Raw genomic sequence first — 16130 nt, forward strand, 5'->3', positions numbered from 1 at the left:
TCCAGGAGCCCCAGGAGGTCTAGGATGGTTGGTGCCACAAGTGACAAAATGAGGGAGACGGGACCCCGAAAGAGAGGTGTGGGCCAGTTCTTAAGAAGCCTTGTAGACCAGCCTCTGGATGTTAGATTTTAATCCTCTTTTTAAGTAGGGAAGTGACATGAGGGTTTTATGCTTTATAATGTTGATGGCAGTGAAGGCAACTAGTCAGAGAAAAGAACAAAGCATTCAGGAGGCTATTGTCCAATCCAGGTGAACAAATGTCAAGGATCCCAGCTAGTGGCAGTGGAGAAGGAAAAGAGAAGACAGATGTGAAAGCTATTAAAAGGGTAGAATCAATAGAGCTTAGTGACACATGAAACGTGGGAGGTGAGAGAAAGGATACGGTCAAAGGGAACTCCAGGCTGTGGTTAGTGTCATCAAAATGAATGGTTCTCCTGCTTCAGGCCTGGGAAGCCCTAGGTTCATTCTGTTTGTGATGTGACTGGATCTGAGTCTGCTCGCTTACATGAACTCATGGACACTTGCCCAGGTGGCTATCTATGGTCCTAGCACAAAGGTTCATTTCCCTGCTTAACAAATAAATTTGTATAGAAGTCCCTCTGATGTGTGTGCATCCAACCTACAACGTCAATTATTTATCGGTTCGCAAAGAACACATGTTATTATTTCGATGCACGGCCATTTTTGGAGGCATACACTTATCCATCACCACAGAAGCATGACTATTGGTCTAAATATAGACGTGCCCGTCACCTCAGAGAAAGAACAGACCAGAAGTCATGATTCCACTTATTCCAAGGAAATTTTAAAGTGATAAAATTGAAAAACAAATCAATGTCATGTTTTGAAGTCTGTAAATCTGATCTACAGATCCCATTATGATTACCTCACCACTTCTCTTGACGTTAATTGTTAATTTAGCCCCCAGACCCCTCGAAAGCAGCCCTCACCCCCACCCCAAGATATTGCTTACAGCCCTCACGGGCTATCTCACAGGTGCTGAAAAACAAGTAGAGTAGGCTCCTGGCCAGACACCCTTCAAGGATCCCCAGTTTATTCCTTTTCTCCTACTCTAGCCCCCATCCGCTGCTGCCACCTGAGAGGCTATATAATGTGAAGAGATTGGGTGCTGGTGCCTGCTAGCTTGAGTTTGAATCCTGGATTTACCACTTATAAGCTGTGTGACCTGAGGCAAGTTATCTAGCCTCTCTGTGCCTCAGTTTCCACCCTTGTAAAATACGAATAATATTATCTAATTTACCTCATGGGGTAGTTGTGATGATTAAATGAGTTAATGAGTTAATGTTTATAAAGTACTTAGAACAGTACCTAGCACAGTAACAAGTAACAAGCACTCAATAAATGTAAGCTATTATTCCTACTACCACTGCTCCTGCTGGCACTGGGGAAGCCTCTGGTGACTCCTGCCATAAGGTGCCAAAGCGACAGACAGGAGTTCTGTTATAAGGTAAGGGACAATGTCCTCCTTTTGTAATATGATATCAAAGGGGTCACACAGCAATACAGCGCATGCCCAGTGCTTTCTGAAATTACCAGTAAAAGAGTTCTTTGCATTTTTCACTTGCAGCCTTCCCTCCTCACACCAAAGGACTGAGACTTGAGTCCAGGAGCACCCAGGCTAGAAGACACATGAGTGACAGACACCACGCGATCTCCCTCCCTTGGAGCAGGGCTTTGTTACAGGGTCAAGTGGGTCCAGCCTGGCTTCCACTCCCGTAGGATGGCTCTTCCCAGGAGAATCCTTCGATCCTCGCCTAAATTTCCTTCTGGAGCCACCCACTTCTCAATCCCTCCAAAGGAAGCGTTTAAATCTGATCCTTTAAAAGAACGAGACCAGCTGTATTGTTAAATTATTTGTAAGTAAAAAGCAAATATAAACTGTAAAAACATGCTAAATTCAAGACTAAAGAATAGTTCTGATATGGACTTTTAATTTATCTTTGATGATAAAGTACCTGTCCATAGTCTTAACATTGGGACAGGCAGAGGAAAATCAAATTTTGAACATGATGCCATTTATATTAGCATTAAAAAATCCAATACATGCAACAGAATCGAGAGCCCAGAAATAAACCCACACATATAAGGACAATTAATTTATGACAAAGTAGCAAAGAACATACAGTGGAGAAAGGACAGTCTCTTCAATAAATTGTGCTGGGAAAACTGGACAGCCACATGCAAAAGAATGAAACCAGACCACTATCTTACACTAGGCACAAAAATTAACTCAAAATGGATTGAAGCCTTCAATGTAAGACCTGATACCATAAAATTCTTAGAAGAAAACACAAGCAGTATGTTCTTTGACATCAGCATTAGCAATATTTATTTGGATCTGTCTCCTCAAACAAGGGTAACAAAAGGAAAAATAAACAAATTGGAGCTAATCAAACTAAAAAAACCTTTACACAGCACAAGAAACCATCAAAAAAAAAAAAAAAAGGAAAAGGCAACCTACTGAATAGGACAAGATATTTATAAATGATATGTCCAACAATGGGTTAACATCCAAAATATATAAAGAACTCACACAACTCAACAGCAAGAAAACAAACCATCCAATTAAAAATGGGCAGACAAACGATTTACAATAGTCAAGACATGGAAGCAACCTTAATGTCCACTGACAGTTGAATGGATATAGAAGATGTGGTATATATATACAACAGAATACTACTCAGCTCTAAGAAAAGAATGAAATAATGCCATTTGCACCAACATGGATGGACCTAGAGGTTATCATACTAAGTGAAGTAAGTCAGATAAAGACAAATACCATATGATATCACTTATATGTACAATCTAAGAAAATCATATAAATGAACTTATTTACAAAACAGAAATAGACCCAGACGTAGAAAACAAACTTATGGTTATCAAAGGGGAAAGGGTGTAGGGGAGGGATAAGTTAGGAGTTTGGGATTAGCAGATACTATATATAAAAGAGATAAGCAACAAGGTCCTACTGTATAGCACAAGGAAACATATTCAATATCCTGTAATAAACCATAGTGGAAAAGAATCTGAAAAAGAATATATATGTGTACACACACACACACACACACACATACACATATGTATGTATAACTGAATCACTTTGCTGTATACCAGAAACAAACACAACATTGTAAATCAACTATACTTCAATTTTTAAAAAATGGGCAGACAAACTGAATGGACCTTTTTCCAAAGAAGACATACAGATGGCCAACAGACATATGAAAAGATGCTCGACGTCACTAATCATCAGGGAAATGCAAATCAAAACCACAATGAGATATCACCTTATACCTGTCAGAATGGCTACAATCAAAAAGACAATAAATAACAGGTGCTGGCAAGGATGTGGAGAAAAAGGAACGCTTGTGCACTCTTGGTGGGAATGTAAATTGGTGCAGCCACTATGGAAGATGGTATAGAAGTTCCTCAAAAAACTAAAAATAGAACTACCATATGATCCAGCAATTCCACTTCTGGGTACATATCCAAAGAGAACAAAAACATTAATTTGAAAAGACACATTCACCACAATATTCAGAACAGCATTATTCACAATAGCCAAGGTATGCCAGCAACCTAAGTGTCCATCAACAGATGAATGGATAAAGAAGATGTGATACTGCGATAGATGGTAGATAGATAGATAGATAGATAGATATACACAATGGAATACTACTCAGCCATAAAAACGAAGGAAATTTTGCCATTTGCAACAACATGGATGGACCTGGAGGGTATCATGCTTAGTGAAATAAGTCAGACAGAGAAAAACAAATACTGTATGTTATCACTTACATGTGGAATCTAAAAAATAAAACAAACTAGTGAACATAACAGAAAAGAAACAGACTCATATATAAAGAATAAACTGCTGGTTACCAGTGGGGAGAGGGAAAGGGGGGAGGGGCAAGACAGGGGTAACGAATTAAGAGGTACAAACTACTATGTATAAAACAAATAAGCTACAAGGGACTATAGCACAGTGAATATAGCCAATGTTTTATGACTATAAAAGGAGTGTAATCTATAAAAGTTTTGTATCACTATGTTGTATACCTGAAACTAATATAATATTGTAAAACAACTATACCTCAATTTTTTTAAAGATATATGCACCCCTATGTTCATTGCGGCATTACTTACAATAGCCAAAATATGGAAACAACCTAAGTGTCCATCAATAGATGAATGAATCAAGAAGATGTAATACATGTATACAACGGAATACTACCCAGCCACAAAAAAGAATGAGATGTTGCCATTTGTGACAACATGGATAAACCCTGAGGGTTTTATGCTAACTAAAATAAGTCAGAAGGAAAAAGACAAATACTGTATTATTTCACTCATATGGAGAATATTAAAAAAAACAAAAAACCCACAAATGGAGAAATAAAACACATCAAAAACAAACTCATAAAAAAAAAAAAAAAAACTCATAGATACAGAGAACAGATAGGTGGTCACCAAAGGGGAAGTGGGCTAGGGGGTGCATGAAAGGAGTGAAGAGGGTCACTTGTATGGTGACAGATGGTAACTGGATTTTTGGGGTGAATCACTTTGTAATGTATACAGATGTTGAATTGTACTGTTGTACACCTGATACTTATATAATTTTTTAAAATCCAATACATAGGAACCCAGCAATTCCACTCCTGGGTATATATCAAAAAAAACAAAAACACTAGTTTGAGAAGATACATGCACTCCAATGTTCATAGCAGCAGCATCAAGCAATGTGGATGGACTTGGAGGGCATTATGGTAAGTGACATAAGTCAGACAGAGGAAGACAAATACTATATGATATCACTTATATGTGGAATCTAAAAAATACAACAAACTAGTGAATAAAACCAAAAACAAGCAGACTCATAGATATAGAGAACAAACTAGTGGTTACCAGTGGGGAGAGGGAAGGGGGAGGGGCAATGTACGGGAAGGGAATTTTTTAAAGGGGTTACTATGGTATTATATGAAATCATGTGTGTGAAACTCTTGAAAATTGTAAAGCACTATAGAATTTAAAGAATCCTTCATTCAATTAAAAAAATCCCAATACATAAGAATAAATCTAGTAAAAGATGTACAAGATCTACCCAGACAATCAAGAAACATTACTAGGAAAAATTAAAGACCTATATAAATGGAGAAATATGCCATAGTCCTAGACACAAACATTCAATATTACAAAGATATTTGTTCTCTCCAAATCGATCTACAGATTTTACTTACTTCCAGTCAAAATCTCAGAAATTTGTGTAAACTGACAAGTTGATTCTATTTTTCTATGAAACGCAAAGGGCCAAGAATAGCCAAGACAATCTTGAAGAAGAGAAACAGTTGATAGATTTACACTACCAGATGGCAAAACTTATAAAATTATAGCAATTAAGGCCGCATGGTATTAGCAAAAACTTATGTCAATTAAAGCATAGAGTGGGGAGCTTCCGGGAAGATGGCGGAAGAGTAAGACGCGGAGACCACCTTCCTCCCCACAGATACAACAGAAATACATCTACATGTAGAACAACTCCTACAGAACACCTACTGAACGCTGGCAGAAGACCTCAGACCTCCCAAAAGGCAAGAAACCCCCCACGTACCTGGGTAGGGCAAAAGAAAATATAATAAACAGAGACAAAAGGATAGGGACGGGACCTGCACCAGCGGCAGGGAGCTGTGAAGGAGGAAAGGTTTCCACACACTAGAAGCCCCTTCACGGGCTGAGACTGCGGGTGGCGGAGGAGGAAGTTTCGGAGCCGCGGAGGAGAGCACAGCAACAGGGGTGCGGAGGGCGAAGCGGCGAGATTCCCGCTCAGAGGATCGGTGCCGACCAGCACTCACCAGCCGAGACGCTTGTCTGCTCACCTACCGGAGCGGGCGGGGCTGGGAACTGAGGCTCAGGCTTCAGTAGGAGCCCCAGAAGAGGACCGGGGTTGGCGGCGTGAACACAGCCTGCAGGGGGTTAGTGCGCCACGGCTAGTCGGGAGGGAGTCCGGAAAAAGTCTGGACCTACCGAAGAGGCAAGAGACTTTTTCTTCCCTCTTTATTTCCTGGTGCGCAAGGGGAGGGGATTAAGAGCGCTGCTTAAAGGGGCGCCACAGACGGGCGCGAGCCGCGACTAAAAGCGCGGACCCCAGAGATGAGCATGAGCAGCTAAGGCTGCTGCTGCCACCACCAAGAAGCCTGTGTGCGAGCACAGGTCACTATCCACGCACCCCTTCCGGGGAGCCTGTGCCGCCCGCCACTGTGAGGGTCCCAGGATCCAGGGACAACTCCACAAATAGACCAACAAAACAAAGAGAGTTGAGAAACAGACCCACACATGTATAGGCCTCTAGTTAGGATAATGATAGCACTGCAGGACAGAGGAGAAAGGAATCTTTTCAACATGGCACTAGATCTGGAATTTCCTAGCAGTCCTGTGATTAGGACTCCACACTCTCACTGTGGAGGGCCAGAGTTTGATCTCTGGTCGGGGAACTAAGATCCTGCATGTCCCACGCCATGGCCAAATAAATAAATAAATAAACAATAACAATAAAATGGTGCTAGATCATCTGGGTATCCACATGGAAAAACAAATTAACAGGGGTTTCCCTGGTGGCGCAGTGGTTGAGAATCCGCCTGCCAATGCAGGGGACACAGATTCAATCCCTGGTCAGGGAAGATCCCACATGCCGCGGAGCAACTAAGCCTGTGCGCCACAACTACTGAGCCTGCGCTCTAGAGCCCGCGAGCCACAACTACTGAGCCCACATGCCACAACTACTGAAGCCTGCGTGCCTAGAGCCTGTGCTCTGCAACAAGAGAAGTCACTGCAATGAGAAGCCCCCGCACTGCAACAAAGTAGACCCCGCTCACCACAACTAGAGAAAGCCTGTGTGCAGCAACGGAGACCCAATGCAGCCAAAAATAAATAAATAAATAAAATTAAAACAAACAAATTAACATTGACCCCCCGTCACAATCCTAAATTCTAGAAGGAGTGTAGACATAATTTGGAAAAGCAAAACATTGAAACTTCCAGAGGATAACTTAGAATATCGTCATGCCCTTGAGGCGAGGGGATGACTTCTAAAGCAGGACACGAAAAGCACAAATCATAAAGGGAACAACTGATGAAGAACTTCTGTTCATTAAGACACCGTTAAGAGAGTGAGGGCAAGCCACACAGTGGGAGAAGAAATATGCAGTACATACATTCAACAAAGGATTCGTATTCAGAATATATAAAGAATTCCACAAATCAATAAGAAAAATGAAACACAATTTTAAAAGGGAGAGAGAGGAGCAAAAGATTTGTAAAAGGCACTTCTTTAAAGAGAATATACACATGGCTCCAAAAAAATATTTTAAAAGTACTTAGCGTCATCAGTCATCAGAGAAATGCAAATTAAAACTACAGTAGGGTACTACTGGGGTCCTGGTAAAGTTCTATTTCATAGGTGGTGGTTTCATAAGAAAAACTTCACTGAGTTGTATATAAGGATTTGTGCACGCCTCTCTGTATATTATACTTCAATAAAAATTTTTCCTTAAAAAACGTGAGATTTTAGAAATATATCAACCAAATGCAAGGCGTGGATCCTGTTTGGACCTTGCTTCACACGAGCCAACCATTAAAAAAGAATATGTGAGACAGCTCGGGGAATTTGAAGACTAACTGCATATTTGATGATAATTAAGGGATTACTAAGTTTTTTAGGTATGATGATGGCATTGTGGCAATATTTTCAAAAAGAGTTCTTATCTTTTAGCGCTACATAGTGAAGTATAAATACATATATTATAAATAAAATAATAGCTTGGATTTACTTCAAAATAATCAGAAGAGGGAGGATGGATGAAATGGGAATCTCTGTACTATTCTAGCTTTGTGTATGTTTAAAATCTTGCATAATAAAACCTTTTTTTTTTAAAGCTATGGCATAGCCAAGGTTTTATGCTTTGGGGCTATTTATGACTCCTCTCTTCTACCCCTCTGCAACCTAACCAAGTAATATTATGTAGTGACGATGGAAACCAGAAACATTGAACCCTTAGGCTACAGGGACCTCAGAAGTCATCTAGGCCATTTCCTCGTTACCAAGCAGAGTATCTGAAACAGGAGAACCCACACCACATCTGCTGCACAGACTAGCATAGGAGACATAGTGTGACTACTCTCAGAGAAGCAGTTAAAAAAGAAATTTTCCAGGGACCTGGATATGGCAGAGCAATCATTTACCCACATTCTTCGGGGCACATGCCAATGTGAGGTCTCTAAGCAGCCTGGCTGCCCTCCCTACGAAAGTAAACTCTCAACAGGAGCTCTGGTAGCCTCCCTGAGCTGGCCCTTCCTGTCCTACCACTGGATGCTATGCATATGCTGTCTGACCTCATCTCAGTTAGATATCTATCTTCATTTGCCAGCTGACCTGGCTGGAGCTGTTAAAGGAGTAAAGCAATGAAGTATGAATTCCTGTATAAATCAAGGCTGGTTCTTCCTTATTCCACGATCCTAGACTAGTACAGGCTTACACAGTTTAGAAACCCTCACTAGATACATACAAGTAGTTGCAAAAACAAGCTGGATGAGGCCTCCTGACTTAATGTGTCTCCCAAGAAGCCCTCTAGGTTTGGAGCTTTCCCGCTTTGAAAGGAAATTAAACTCATTGATTCCTTCTGGCCCTCATTCACTATTTTAAGATGAAGTCGTTTAAATGGATAAACAAATCTCCAGGTTACACCTAGTTTTAGTGTGCTATCCCTTCTATGCAAAACGCTGCATTTCAACAAGGATTTATTGGAGAAATGAACTCTATCTTTGATAAGGAGCTTTCAGGCACTCTCAGTGGTAGCTTCTGGAGGGAGGAAAACCTTTTACTAGCCCTCACACACTCACTTATCTACCACTAATTAGGCCAATGAGATGATGAGGGCTTCAAAGGTGAGGGACCAAGTTTTCATGTACACAAAAAGGGCAAAGTTGAAAAATCAATTTATAGGACTTGTTTATTTCTTCTTTTGGCCCCTTTAAACAAAGGGGACTTTTCAGACTGATACCAGTTCTGAAGCCTGTGCATCCAGCTCTCCCACACACCAGCTATGTGACCTCAAGTTTTCTGTACCTCAGTTTATCAACTGTAAAATGGGGGTAATAATAGTACATACCTCATAAGGTTGATGAGAAGGCTAAAATAGTACAATGTATGTAAAGCACTTAAAACAAAGGCTGGTTAGTGTTAACTCTTCGTATTGTTTGATTATGACGGAAGCCCTGCCATGGACATGTGCCATCACAGGAAAGAAAGGATAAGAATGGAAAGAGTGGACACTAGGAAACAAAAGGAAACGAGCGGTGTTGTTGAAACTCTGTGGCTAAACCTTACAAACACACCTATTTCTAGCTATTTTTATAATATATGTCAGTAATTCAGGAATAGAGAAAAAGATACTCTGAGATAAAGGGTCAGAGGTATAGCAAGAAAGTGGACATCCTTGTATTTCAGATATGTATATAGAAAGGGTACTCTTACGTGACCATACAAACCCCATTAGTATTAAAGGGACTGCAAGTCCTAAAACGCTGTTGGTCTTGATTTAGCCAAGGACCACTCCACAAGCCACAAAAAGAAGCTAAGAGCTACTGTTTTGCTCTTTTGTTGTCAACGACTGGCATTCACGAGTTCATTAAGCTTTTTTATCTTATTTATTTTTTGGCTGCGTTGGGTCATCGTTGCTGCAAGCAGGCTTTCTCTAGTTGCGACGGGCTACTCTTCGCTGCGGTGCACGGGCTTCTCATTGCAGTGGCTTCTCTCCTTGCAGAGCACGGGCTCTAGGCGAGCAGGCTTCAGTAGGTCCGAGGCATGTGGGATCTTCCTGCTGCAGGAGTCGAACCCATGTCCCCTGCCTTGGCAGGCAGATTCTTAACCACTGTGCCACCAGGGAAGTCCCTCTTTTTTCTTTTTTTTTTTTTTTTTAATTTAGGCTACTATGTCACATTTGCATATACATTTAGTATTATTTAGTAAAGAGCACAATTTTGAAATAAAATTAATTGAATAAATGCAGGGACCCTTTCAACAGTTTTCTTTTCAACTTTATGAATAATCACCTACTACAGTCTTTAACATTTTTAATTTTTAAAAGTCTAGTCATTAGACCATTACCTCTATATGGGCTGTGTATACACAATCAGAACACATATTTTCTCATAATAATTAGCATTTGTTTGTTAACAATCGTAATTGTGTTTTCCCATTGATTATTATTTACTATTATCATAGTGCCAGAGGGATGAACCACATATAGGAACCTGAGAAGAAGGAAGACTGCCCAAAGGGCCTGCTGTCCACTGTCCACGGACTCTAGGGGCTATTAATTATTTATCTACTTTTCAAAGTTAATAAATAGGAATGTCTTTTTGCCCTTTATTCCCCAGATGAATTTAACCAAATGAGAGATGGGTGTGTGTGTGTGCGCAGCATCTACAGTCTGAGAATATAAGAGGTGCAGGTAATGGGAAAGAAGGAGATGTTTAAAAAGCAAATAGGGCTTCCCTGGTGGCACAGTGGTTGAGGGTCCGCCTGCCGATGCAGGGGACACGGGTTCGTGCCCCGGTCCGGGACGGTCCCACATGCCGCGGAGCCGCTGCGCCTGCGCGCCTGGAGCCTGTGCTCCGCAACGGGAAAGGACACAACAGTGAGAGGCCCACGTACCGCAAAAAAAAAAAAAAAAGCAAATATATTTAATGTCATCAACTATACACAACACTGCTTCCTCTGGCATTTTTTATTATGATTAATTTTCATGAATAGTTTGTTTGGTTTTGAGTGTGCTTTTAAGAACATGAGTGCTTTAAAAACATGATACTTATTAATACCAAAAAAAACCAAAATCCAAATAACCCTTATTGACACTTAAAAAATACTTACATATGGGCTTCCCTGGTGGCGCAGTGGTTGGGAGTCCGCCTGCCGATGCAGGGGACACGGGTTCATGCCCCGGTCCGGGAAGATCCCACATGCCTAGGAGCGGCTGCGCCCGTGAGCCATGGCCGCTGGGCCTGAGCGTCTGGAGCCTGTGTTCCGCAGCGGGAGAGGCCACAGCGGTGAGAGGCCCGCGTACTGCAGGAAAAAAATAAAAACCTTACATGTAGTTAGAAAATGCAAACCCTTCAGAAAAGTATCAAATGGAAAAATAGGAACCTCCCTCCTCAACCAGCCAAGTCCTTCCACCCAAAGGTAAACCACTGTCTTATGCTCCTCTATCCTACCAGAAAAAAATGTATGTGTATATATTCATGTATTTACCCAAATGAATTACATTATGCACACTTCCGTTATAGGCATCTTTTACTTTATATATCTTGATACTACTTCCATAACGGCACATGGTGATGACCCCATTCTTTTTGCTCCTACAAACAGTGCTGCGGTGAATATCCCTGCACACGCAGTGAACATCTTTGCACACCCATCTTAGTGTTACATGCGTTTTGTTACAGTGTAGCAAGAACAAGCTACTCCAAGCAGTCTAACCCAGCTGCGTGGCGGGAGAAGAACAATCTAGTTTTCTTGGAGAAAAGGACGGTATTCAGCTTAGAGGACAGTGAGTACTTCCACCTGTTCACTTCTGAATATAAGGCTCCTGTCTCTGCACTTAGATCCACCCAGTGTGCCACCCCTTCTCCCCTCACAGGAGGACACTAGATTCTTGTGGCATGAGTGGAATGTTTGTAGAAGGGGGAAAATAAGCAAGCGCTGCAGAGACATATATGGAACAGTGGGTAAAACTGCCAGGTAACTGTGCCCTTCACTCTACTACATAGGTATTGGAAACTCCCCGTCCATGGAAGACCAATATAAAGACAACATTCAGACTTGTCTGGCTAGAGGTACACAGGAACACAGTTGAGTGGCAGAGTTGGGGTTAATAAATGACTAGAGTCCACAGCTCAGACATGAGTAATTATAAAATCTTCTTATATCTTTGAACTTCATTGCCTCAAATCCTTTTTGAAATGATGGAGGATTTAAGTTATATTTTGAAACCTTTCAAGATAGTCTTTTCCCATCGATCTGTTATATTTGATATGTCATTTGACTCACAGATCAATTCTCTGAGGCAGGTAGGCCAGTGCCATTATCCCCACTTCATTCATGAAATGTGTGCAGGGCAGTGAAGTTAAATGACTTGCCCAATGTCAATCAGCTGACTAAGTGTTCTGACTTCAAGAATAGTGCTCTTTCCTGAATTCTCCCAAGTTCACCCAAATCCAACAAGTCCAGCTTCCCAGTTTTAGAACCCCAAACAAAGAAAAGCTAGGAATGAAGCTAGAAATGTAAACACAAATATGTCCCTCTCCAAGGATACCTGAGATTCTGAAAACTACCTCTTCAAATAGAAATTGAATAAATTGAATAATATTGATGATGCTAAGTACCAGGTTGAGACACCAAACTTAAAACTTGACAGAAGAACAATAGTCTCTTCTAGTTTTTTTACAAAGTCTTTTGAGAAAGTTTGGTTTCATGTTTTATTATAAACACTTATACTATCTCAGCTTTTTTTAATATAGTAGCTGTTGATTTTTACAGCTAAGACACTGCCGTGGACAGAACTTGTGATTTGTCATTTAGATATCTAACACCAATTTCCTGAGTTGCCTTTTTGTCAGTCAGGAATGTCCTAGATGAGTGTTTTGGAAACTTTTTTGAGAATGGCCTACAGAAGAGATATATTGTACTTTGTAAAGCATAGATATATATCTGTCATTGAAACAGAACTTCCACAAAATAATAATGACCTTTCCTATGGGTGACTGACTTGGATATTTTCTACTCTTTCTCACTTTTCCATTTCATTTTTTTAAATTGTAATCATGACCAATACACAGATTTCATGACTCACAGATAGGTCAGGACCCACAATCTAAAAGCACTGGCTTAGATGAACAATACACAGATCCTACCTCAAAGAATTTATACTCTAGTTGGGAGATGCATATGTACATAACTCACAGATATCTTGTAGTTGGAAAGTCTTTAGACTCAATTAGTTCAACTACCTACTCTGTAATATCCCTGAAAGCCTTTGCTTGAATATCTCTAGGACAATAAGTTGCCTCTTATTTGGAACCTAGCACAGGCTTGGTCATATAAAGATTTGGTAAAATAGCACAGAAACAAGATAAATGAATCAAATACCTGAATATACATTCAATTTTTTCCCCCCTAAAAGACAGCTTGGACCTTTATTCATAAATGCATCTCAGTTTTTTCCAGGATGAGGGTGAAAAGGGGAAGGCAAATCAGGGGGACAGCAGTCTAGAAAGGCTCCTCTCTGATAACTTGAAGAAGGGGTTTTACCAAGTTAAAAAACATTGCAAGGGCTTCCCTGGTGGTGCAGTGGTTGAGAGTCCGCCTGCCGATGCAGGGGACACAGGTTCGTGCCCTGGTCCGGGAAGATCCCACATGCCGCGGAGCGGCTGGGCCAGTGAGCCATGACCGCTGAGCCTGCGCGTCCGGAGCCTGTGCTCCGCAACGGGAGAGGCCCCAACAGTGAGAGGCCCGCGTACCGCAAAATATATATATATATTGCAAGCAGACTTCAATATTGGAAGGTTAAATAAATGATACTCAGAAGGAGGGCAAGGAGGCTGGAAGTCAGGAAAGGCTTCCCCGAGGAGGTGAGAAAGGAGCCAAGTCTTGGATCAGAAGGATGGAGAGAAGGTAGGAGGTATGGTCAGACTCAGAAGAAATGAGCCCAGCACATTTGGGGGACAGCAGTGAAGGGTTCAGAAAGGGGGTAGGAAAAGACAAAGTCAAAGAGAAAGATTGAGGTCAATCTACAGAGAGCAAGATAAACTCTGGATTGTATTCTCTAGGTAATACGGTGTTACTGAAGGTTTCTGAGTGTATGTAGAGTGGTATTTCAGAATTATTCATCTGCAATGGACTTGAAACCTGGCTCTAAAAAAATCCAGAGTTCAGACAACAGAGTCTCCAGCTGTACTTTAGTTTAGAGAAAAATGTGTGCACACATGGACTTCATAAATTCAGAATTCTAGTAACAGCAGTCTGGGTCTCATAAAATATAGAAAAGCTGGGGTATATATATTGAGTTTAGACACCAGTTGAGACCAGTTTCTTTTGCCTTTCATCCTTTACTTTTGTTCATGAAGTGTAAGCCGTGTCTGTGGCTACCACTAAGTCATTGTCTCCTTTATGAAAGCTACAGATTTTATTCAGAAGCTTGTCCTCAGTACTGCTATGGACCTCATAAATTATTACAAACGACTTTGCAAAATTTAATTTTGTATAAACAATAACAATGCTTTTAATAAGAAGTCTAAAGTTAACGAACAAACAGGGATCTCTGAAGTGTTAACTATCTAGTAATTCAGGCTCTGCTGGATACAGTGGCAGTGCCCTACGAAACTTAGCTAGAACTCAGGTCTCTTTCAGGTGAATAATAAAATTGAATGTGAGTCACCTTAAAATTACACCGCCACCTGGAAGCACATTTAAGAGATGAGACTAAAAGCTAAATCTCTGTCAGATCTTGCAATGGTCTTCCTCTCCCTTCCTTTAGCCTGTGGATCAATAAAGTTCAGGATTCTTTAATAATTTCTCATAAGCATTTTTTTAAAAGTATTTTTCTAAATTTGAAAAGTAACCAAGGACCTCAAAGTTACTTTGAGCTATAAAATTTGCAATTTCAGAGCTATAAGATGCATGAGGGACTTCCCTGGCGGTCCAGTGTTTGGGACTTCGCCCTCCAATGCAGGGGGTATGGGTTCGATCCCTGGTCAGGGAGTTAAGATCCCACATGCCTCGAAGCCAAAAAAAAGCCACAAAACGTAAAACAGAAGCAATATTGTAAAAAATTCACTAAAGACTTTAAAAATGGTCCACATCAAAAATAAATCTTAAAAAAAAAAAAGATGCATTAGTTGAGTCCATGTTTTTCCACAGGAAAACTTCTTCAGAGAAAGAGTGTTTAAATTTCTGAGAAAATGTCTGTATATATCGGTGTATATGCTATCGACCACACACCGGTAAATAATTGTTTGGGGTAATGGAGACTATTCACCAATGATCAAGATTCAGCCCAGCTCTTCCTTGCCGCTTTTCTACATCCACATAAACGAGTAAATTACAGCGACGCCGAAGCCTCACAGTTCACCTAAACATTGCAAGCCTGGATCTCAATTCTCCTTAAGGTGCATGTTTTGGAGGCAACAGCTCGGTCTGTATTACTGCTGCCTAAACTGGGCAGTGACTCAGGCAGCTGGAAGGAGGTGCTGGGCAATAGCTAAAAAAAAGAGTGAAAGCCCCTCAGCAAAGTCCCGCCTCACTACACCCACAGTCTTTTTCTGACTCCTTGGCCCCATCAGATATTGCTCTTATCCATTATCCCACCTTCCCGGGGTAGAGCACAGAGTCTCCTAGGCTCATCATCTCAAACCTCCTGGGATGGCCCGGGCACGACAACTGTGTATGGCACTTGGCTGTGGAAGTTCGAGTTCTTCACACTCAAACGAAGAGCTGGTCAGTCCTGGTTACCATTAAGTGAGTTGACAAGGACTGCCACAGCCCTGTGCCTGGGAGTTCTCGTGACAAAACCTCGCCACCTGCTCGACCCCATCCTCGGCCGGGGATGGAAATCTGCAGTCCCTCCGCACGCCTGGCGTTTCTAGGTCACCCTGGGGTCCACACGCACACACTCGCGCACGCGATCGCCGCCCTCCTGTGCACGCCCGGCTTCGGAGGGACGGAACAAACTTACTTCTCGCCGACGCAGCCCAGCCAGGGCGCTGGGGGCGAGACCTAGCCGGCCAGGCCCGAGCTCCAGGGTGGATCGGCTCGGGTCGGGTCGGGTCGGGGTCGGGGTCAGCCCCAGCCGGCCCGCCGGCCTCCCTCCCCTCGCGCCCAGCCGGCCCCCGGCGCACGTGCCGGGTGACAGGCCCCCTATAGGTTCCATACCTGCCACCGGAAGTGAGTGAGGAGGGCAGTATAGGCATTTCCTGTGACGCGAGCGCCTGGACTCCATTAGGCAGCAGCTGGGGGAAGAATCAACACACCAGGGAGCTGAGCGGAGCGGACCCGAGGACAG

At 42.0% G+C, this 16130-nt stretch overlaps 1 long non-coding RNA gene across 2 annotated transcripts in view; it reads right to left on the reverse strand.

Moving 5' to 3' along the window:
- LOC112404973 (uncharacterized) overlaps positions 1–11004 on the reverse strand; it is a 99286-nt gene extending 88282 nt beyond the window's left edge. For both annotated transcript variants that reach the window (XR_003004249.1, XR_003004250.1), the window contains exon 1: positions 10946–11004. This is a non-coding gene — a long non-coding RNA (uncharacterized LOC112404973). The remainder of the gene's footprint in view (positions 1–10945) is intronic.
- Between the last annotated feature and the right edge of the window lie 5126 nt (positions 11005–16130).

The sequence above is a fragment of the Neophocaena asiaeorientalis genome, unplaced genomic scaffold (genome assembly GCF_003031525.2).
Source record: "Neophocaena asiaeorientalis asiaeorientalis breed wild unplaced genomic scaffold, Neophocaena_asiaeorientalis_V1.1 scaffold634, whole genome shotgun sequence".
NCBI classification, from domain to species: domain Eukaryota; kingdom Metazoa; phylum Chordata; class Mammalia; order Artiodactyla; family Phocoenidae; genus Neophocaena; species Neophocaena asiaeorientalis.